General features: G+C 33.0%; 1 long non-coding RNA gene across 1 annotated transcript; it reads right to left on the reverse strand.

The window, feature by feature from the left end:
* Nucleotides 1–440: 440 nt before the first annotated feature.
* LOC120272434 lies at nucleotides 441–2,942 on the reverse strand. The gene is made up of 4 exons (XR_005540200.1): nucleotides 2,779–2,942; nucleotides 857–995; nucleotides 539–648; nucleotides 441–459 (listed from the first exon to the last, which is right to left on the reverse strand). It is a non-coding gene; the product is annotated as an uncharacterized LOC120272434 (long non-coding RNA).
* Between the last annotated feature and the right edge of the window lie 4,245 nt (nucleotides 2,943–7,187).

The raw sequence follows: 7,187 nt of genomic DNA on the forward strand, positions 1-7,187 counted from the left end.
CATCAACATTCATAAATTTTTAGTTTTTTAGTACCACATGACTTTTTGAAATTGCTACAAGTTTTATTTTCACTTTCCAATGTATTTTTATACTAGAGCTACCCTTCGTTTTGTTCTCCTCATTATGTTTTGTTATTTCTTATGTGTCTCTTCAAACTTGTTGCGTGCCCAAAATCATAACTGCAAAACATCCAGTTCATACAAAACAAGAATCCATTTTCAGTTGGAGGGGTATACATGTAAAAAAACCTTAAGCTAATCTGTGGACATTAACCAACACAATGCTCTTCTACTTTCTATTAGGAATTGCAGATAGAATGACTTTTGTTTATATCAAAGTACTTGAGAAGCTACCTGAGCAGGATGCATAGCCGAAAGTCGTTTAGCGATTAACGCGGGGATGGACAATAAAACATCGAGTTGGCCTTGCATTGAATACTGACGACGATAAAAGAGTATCTGCATGACAATGTGCAACTACATGAGTATCCATAATTCACGTGAATACGAAGATATAGAGAGGAGAGAGTTCACTAACAATAGATCAAGTTGAGCTATGCCAGGCACTCCTTCGTGTCCATCTTCAATACTCATAACAATCAATCCGAGGATCGATGAAGGTCCTACGTTATGGAAACGTACCCTTTCCTGGCAGAAAAGTAATCGACGAATAACACTAAATTAACTGTTTATCATCCAATTCATTCAAAAAAAGATCCAATAGTTTCTGGTCTTGTCAGATGCATATCTATGCTTGAGCAGTAACTACATATAGTCAAATAACATGGAAAGGAAGTATTGATACTTCATGCATAACCTCTAAAAGTTACTCTTTAGTTTCTCCTAAAATGTTTACCTGAATGGCATTTGTAGTCCTCAATCGGAAAAGTGGCGAAGAGTATCTAATTTTTAACAAGTCGACAAAATTCTCAACTGCAGCAAGGATGTGATGTTTTTGTGGCTTGAAAGATGGATTCCCTAGTCTTGGCTTGATCCTGGAATATGGTGTATGTTATAATTATTATTAGCAGGGCACAAGATATCAAAGTTTCAAGATATTAAAATTGATGACTATTCCACATTCATACCATGAAAACAAGACAAGTAGCATCAAAATGTGGGAAGACAAGCTAGGATTCCCACTGAAAAAACAAATGCAAGACATAAGCAATCATATCCACTTAAGTAGGGGTACATAAGCAAGTTTCCCTAGAGTTTCCTTTTAGGTCTATACTCTCTTTTTAATAGCAACAGCCTAATTTTTTTTGTGTTAAATATATTCTTAAAATAAAAGGAGGAATTTACTTTCTTGATATAATTATATTATCGTACAAATGTTGAGTATAAACATTTCAAAGTAAAATACATGTCATTCTTTGAACTGAATTATTCGCAAACCAACATAGTACTCTAATACTCTTACAAATCCGATCCCTGATAACTAAACTTCCAGGAATTTGTTTATGTAGGGGCATCTTATAACCCAAGAACCAAACATCCCCTAAAAAGTTAGAAGAACAATGCTAAAATGTAAAATATAATAGGCTGAAAAATAATGATGAAAATCACAGAAAATAATGAAAAGCAAACAACTTCATTTCACTCACCAAAAAGACAAGACTTGCTACTTTCATGGTACTTGGTCCTTTTATAGACATTAGAGAAATCTTAAGCATATCAACTCCTAATGTGGAAAACACTATAGTTGTAGTAATTTTGTGTGGGGAATCAACTCTTAACATAAATAGAAATATGACAGTCCCCCTAACTTGTGCCAAGAGATTTTCATTTCTTGCTTATTGACTGGCTTTTTCTTTCTTGAGTGATTCTTGCCAAATTTAGATTGATAATGCATCTCCAAGTAAGATTCAACCACATATTTAATATTGACATTGGTACCTTATTATGCACTCGCATCGAGCAGATAGGGAAGGGCTTCAAGAATCTCCATTATGAAGCGGGGAAAAGCACATGGAAATCAACATTCTTTATTATGAAGCATTGGTACCGATATAACATCACAACCATGACTGATTTTCTTTTTATTCTAAGACAAGGAACTTATGTTTTACTACAGTGATAGAATGATTCTACATTCAGACAACTTGCGTTAGGAAATATCATTACTATATTGTTATTATCGTTATTTGTAAGCATATTAACCTATTGGATGCTAGATGACCAAGTATAAGTAAACAAAAACAATGAATATTTTTCCTATTTTTTTAACCATTGTTCAATTCAATACTAAATTTTTGATACTCGCTTTTTTTGTTTCATATGCCTCATTTAACAAAAACATTATACAAATCCTTACAAGAATTGATTTTTATATGCATTATGAATTTTATTTATGTCTTATTCTCTCAGTTTAGTTTGTGGTTTGAATGACATATGACATATAGTATGGCAATATTGTTTGTTTCATCCTTCATCTCATAGTATTGCTGAATTTGGCATGTCATATTTTTCTTGGTTTATTTTGTTAAGTATGTAACCTGGGAGTATAATCCCCGCAGAAAATGATTTTTGGTGTGCATGGATCTTCACAGTTAATAATATAAGCGATGTTAACTCACTTTCCTACATCCTCAGTGATATCAAAAACGTTACAGATAGTATGCAGCTAGAGAACAACCAATATTGTGCCAATGACACTTTCCTGTTAGTTACACCTACAAATGCTTACAGTTTTGTTTTAAAGAAAAAATAATTCCACAAAAGATCAGCTCAAAACATAAGAGGAAACTCTAATGCTAAACATCATTGATTACATACCTCCCAATAGTGGCCGGTCAGTTCCTTGAGAAGAGAGTTCAACAAACGCTACTGCTATCCTCTCCGGCGAGCAAGTGAAAAATGTCTATTTAAGAATTAGATTGAAAACTATCTGAAATCATCAAAGTGAAAATAATCACAAAGGAATCTATATCCTATAAATCAAGCAAAATATTAAAATTTATATGATAACCATCACATGCTAATTAATGACAAAAGTAAAGAAGCCAACACAAGAAATTCACAGTCATCAAGTCATAATACAATATAAAATACATGTACCTCACTATTTCTCTCTACATGTGACCTGCAAATGAGACAGGAAATCAAAATCTTGATAAGTAAATGAACTATAGAAACTACTAAATTATCACATTGAAACACAATGAATACTCCAACAAACTCGGCTATCAATATAAAGGTTTTTCATTGTTGCAGATGACTACATGACCAAAATCTGAATCATTCTTTCACTTACTGAATTGATTGAAGGTGAATTATTTATCATATTTCTTCCTTTCTTTTTCTCTCTTTTTCATGATGTTCCAAAGAATGTGATATGCTTGTGAAAAAAATCAAATCAAACCTCACTTTGGTTCATAAAAAGGGCCATTCTCTACAATGCACTCCACATTGAAAGTTTTAAAAAGTAAGAAACAAACCAAGTAACCAAGAATTCTACAATAGTACTAATCACATCAACTCTAGCTTTCTATAGCCATTTAAGCTCGGAGAAACCGGTATCTAATTAGGGTTTTTCAATCCATCAAACAACTTGAGAGGAAAAAGGCGGGGTGAGAACTAGGATTCTCGACTCTTCAATAGAGAAATCAAGCACTAGGAATGAGAACCCTAAAATTCCCATAATGATCAAACTCCTCAAAGATACTAGAGCTAGAGCCTATCTCAAAAAATCAAAATCAAACCATGTATTCGCATTAAATTCGCTGAGATCTCTAACTCGAAAAATCAAAATCAAAGCATTGAAGAAGAAGAATAAGAAGAATAAGTACCGAGCTAGATCCTCCGGATCGGAAGGGAACCAAGTGCTCCGAAGCGCAGCCCGACGATCAGCGGATACAAGCCCAGCAGCTTCAGCCGATCCTCCAATCTAGCACCGCCACCAACGCTAGATCTCGACCGGAAGTTCCTAAGCGTGTCCTCAGCTCTCCCACACCGGAACACCAAAACCTGCACAGTCCGCGGGGGGCGAAGGAGCACGACAATGGCGAAGATGATCCAGATGGCACCGACAAAGAAGAACACGCCGGAGATAAGCAAGGAGAGATAGTGCTCTTCCGGAGGCTTTGCTTGTATGAGGTGAAGGAGGGGTTTATAAAGGAGGGTAGAGTAGGGTAAAGTAAGGAAAGTGGAGTTTTTAAGTTATATCTTGTTTGGGGCTAAGGTAAGGTAAATGGAGGTTATCAAACCTTCTAATGTTTGAATTGAAGGTAAGAGATGGTAAGGTTTTATGGTGATATTACTAAAATACCCTTTAGTATGTTGTAATAAGATTGTTAGATATTATTATAAACTACTAAAAAAAAGACATATAAAAAACAAATATTATAAATATTCTCTTACCATAAATATGCTTTTTTAAAAAAATAAATATGATTTTTTTCAAAAATTATTTGGAAAGATTCGAGGTATTTTTTTGTAATTGTTTGAAAAAATTGAGGGTATTTTTGTCCAAAAAATTGAGGTAATTTTTGTAATTGTTTGGCAAGGTTGAGGGCATTTTTGTCCAGAAAAAGTGAGATTGGGGAATTTTTGAAAAATCCTTAACCCTAAATAAATAAAGATGTAATTGCTTGGAAAATTTGAGGGCATTTTGGTCCAAGAAAAATTCAAAACCTTGCTAACCCCCCAATTTGGAGGGTTGAGAAATGAGGGTAAATGGAGGTTTCTCAACCCTCCATTTAACCCTCTCATACCCTACACTCCAAATAACCCTGGATCCAAACAAGGTTTGGTTGATAACCTTACTTTACAAAACCTCCAAAAACCTTCTCCCAAGCAAACCCTTAGTTTAACGTTGGGAAGGGTAAGTGTGGAATTGGACCTGATCGTGGGTCTAGCCTGAGACACCAGGCGAATGAATCGTGTGGCCTTTGGGTTCGAGTTGAGTGCGCTTCATTGGTTTGGTCTGACCACGTTGTGGGCCCCCGGTCAGGGTTTACTTGTGGGTTTTGTGCTTCCACTATTGATTTGATTAATTCCACGTTGTTTGTTTTTTGTCTTTTGTTCTCATTTAGCTGAACTATTTTTATGAGACTTTTGTGATATGTTCTTATTAATTATTGATCAAGGACCAAGGTTTAAGGATTTCTTGCTTTTGTTTTTATTTCCCAATTTTTTTAGTTTTCTAATTCATGTCTATCTTTATTAATCTTATTTTGTTCATTTGTGTTTGGAGTTTATATGTCACCCTTTAATCTGTAATTATTTTCATACTAAACATTGTTAATAGAGTTAGTTTAATCATTTTTTAATATTTAATGATATTTAAATAATATATTAATTTTTAAATCCGTTTCTAATTCCTTTCTATTAGAAACAGATTAGAAACGAATCTTTTTTAATATTTAATGATATTTAAATAATATATTAATTTTTAAATCCGTTTCTAATCCCTTTCTATTAGAAACGGATTAGAAATGGGTATTTTTTAATATTTGATAATATTTAAATAATTTTTTTTTAAAATCCGTTTCTAGTCCCTTTCTATTAGAAACGGATTAGAAATGGATATTTTTTAATATTTAATGATATTTAAATAATATATTAATTTTAAAATCCGTTTCTAGTCCCTTTCTATTAGAAACGGATTAGCAACGGATATTTTTTTAATATTTAATGATATTTAAAATCCGTTTCTAGTCCCTTTCTATTAGAAACGGATTAGCAATGGATATTTTTTTAATATTTAATGATATTTAAATAATATATTAATTTTTAAATCCGTTTCTAGTCCCTTTCTATTGGAAACAGATTAGAAACGTGTACTTTTTAATATTTAATAATATTTAAATAATATATTAATTTTTAAATCTGTTTCTAGTCCCTTTCCATTAGAAACGGATTAGAAACGGATAGTTTTTAAAATTTTAATAAATTATATTTTTAAATGCCCGTTTGTAAGCCGTTGTTATTAAAATCATATTTAAAACGATTGTTATTCCGTTGCTAATCTGTTGCAAGTTCAAACAGAATAAATTCCATTTCTAATATTCTGTTTTTAAATTGTAACTTTCTTGTAGTGCCGGCTGAACATCTCAAATCTGGAAATCACCTTGAATACTTCCTTCTTCCACGTCACGTCAGCTACCACATGTCAATTCTTTTGCCAGCTATGTATCCTACTCAACAGCCAACTAAGACGTCAGCTATCTTAATGCTCCTCACAGTCCACTTACCACCTCGCCCCTCCATCCTCTGTAGACACTCCAAATGTTGAGGACAACTTATGTAATTTTGTTATACTGGATTTACCATTGTACCCTTTTCATCATATTGTAATCACCTTAACGATACCAAAGAACAATTTATGTTAGTATTCTCATGACATTCCCTCCCCCTTAAAAACATCCTTGTCTCAAGGATTTGGAGAACAGAAACTTGAAAAACAAAATTCCAAAATTCTTCATAAAACTCAGAGGTTGCTTCTTCTTTGAGAGCATCAGACAATAGGATCAGTAATCACACGGCTACCCTATTAAACCTCTTGACTAATTGCCAATCTAATATGCCAATTGGTTCCATCAGAATTTCTTCGGTAATTGCATAAAATCGGGAAGTGCAACTAACAACATTTTATTTCCCAATTCTTGCTATCACTTCATAATGCCCAAATTATTTTGCTACCAGCTTCTAATTTTCTCTTTTAATTACCAAACCCTTCCTGTAAGATTGTAGTTTAATGTAGACCATATCACCTGTCTTATATTCCCTGTCACTTCTTTTCGGATTTACTTGTTGGTAGAATCAATCTAATCGAATTAGGGTTACAAAAATCATTCTAACCAAATTAAGCCTATCAATTACTATTAATTGATATTTAATCAATAATTGATTAATCATCAAAAATTAATCATATTAACACATGAATATATGTGATAGATTAGGTTATCTCATGCCAGAGATTTCACAAGCACAACCCTTAATCCGGAAGAAATGATGTTTTCGTTTGCTTCAAGCTAGCCGCCTTTTTGATGAAAATTATTGTTAGTTAAAACCCTAATCTTACATCAGATATTTATATAGGGTGCGTTAGGTACAGCACAAGGAGTACATCACAGAACATGCGCATGAGTACATCACAAATACTTGTACTATTCTTTGTTTGATATTTGATGGGCATCACAAAAAATTTTGTATTATTTTTTTTTGTTTGATTTACATAAGTA

This window comes from Dioscorea cayenensis, chromosome 11 (genome assembly GCF_009730915.1).
Source record: "Dioscorea cayenensis subsp. rotundata cultivar TDr96_F1 chromosome 11, TDr96_F1_v2_PseudoChromosome.rev07_lg8_w22 25.fasta, whole genome shotgun sequence".
NCBI classification, from domain to species: domain Eukaryota; kingdom Viridiplantae; phylum Streptophyta; class Magnoliopsida; order Dioscoreales; family Dioscoreaceae; genus Dioscorea; species Dioscorea cayenensis.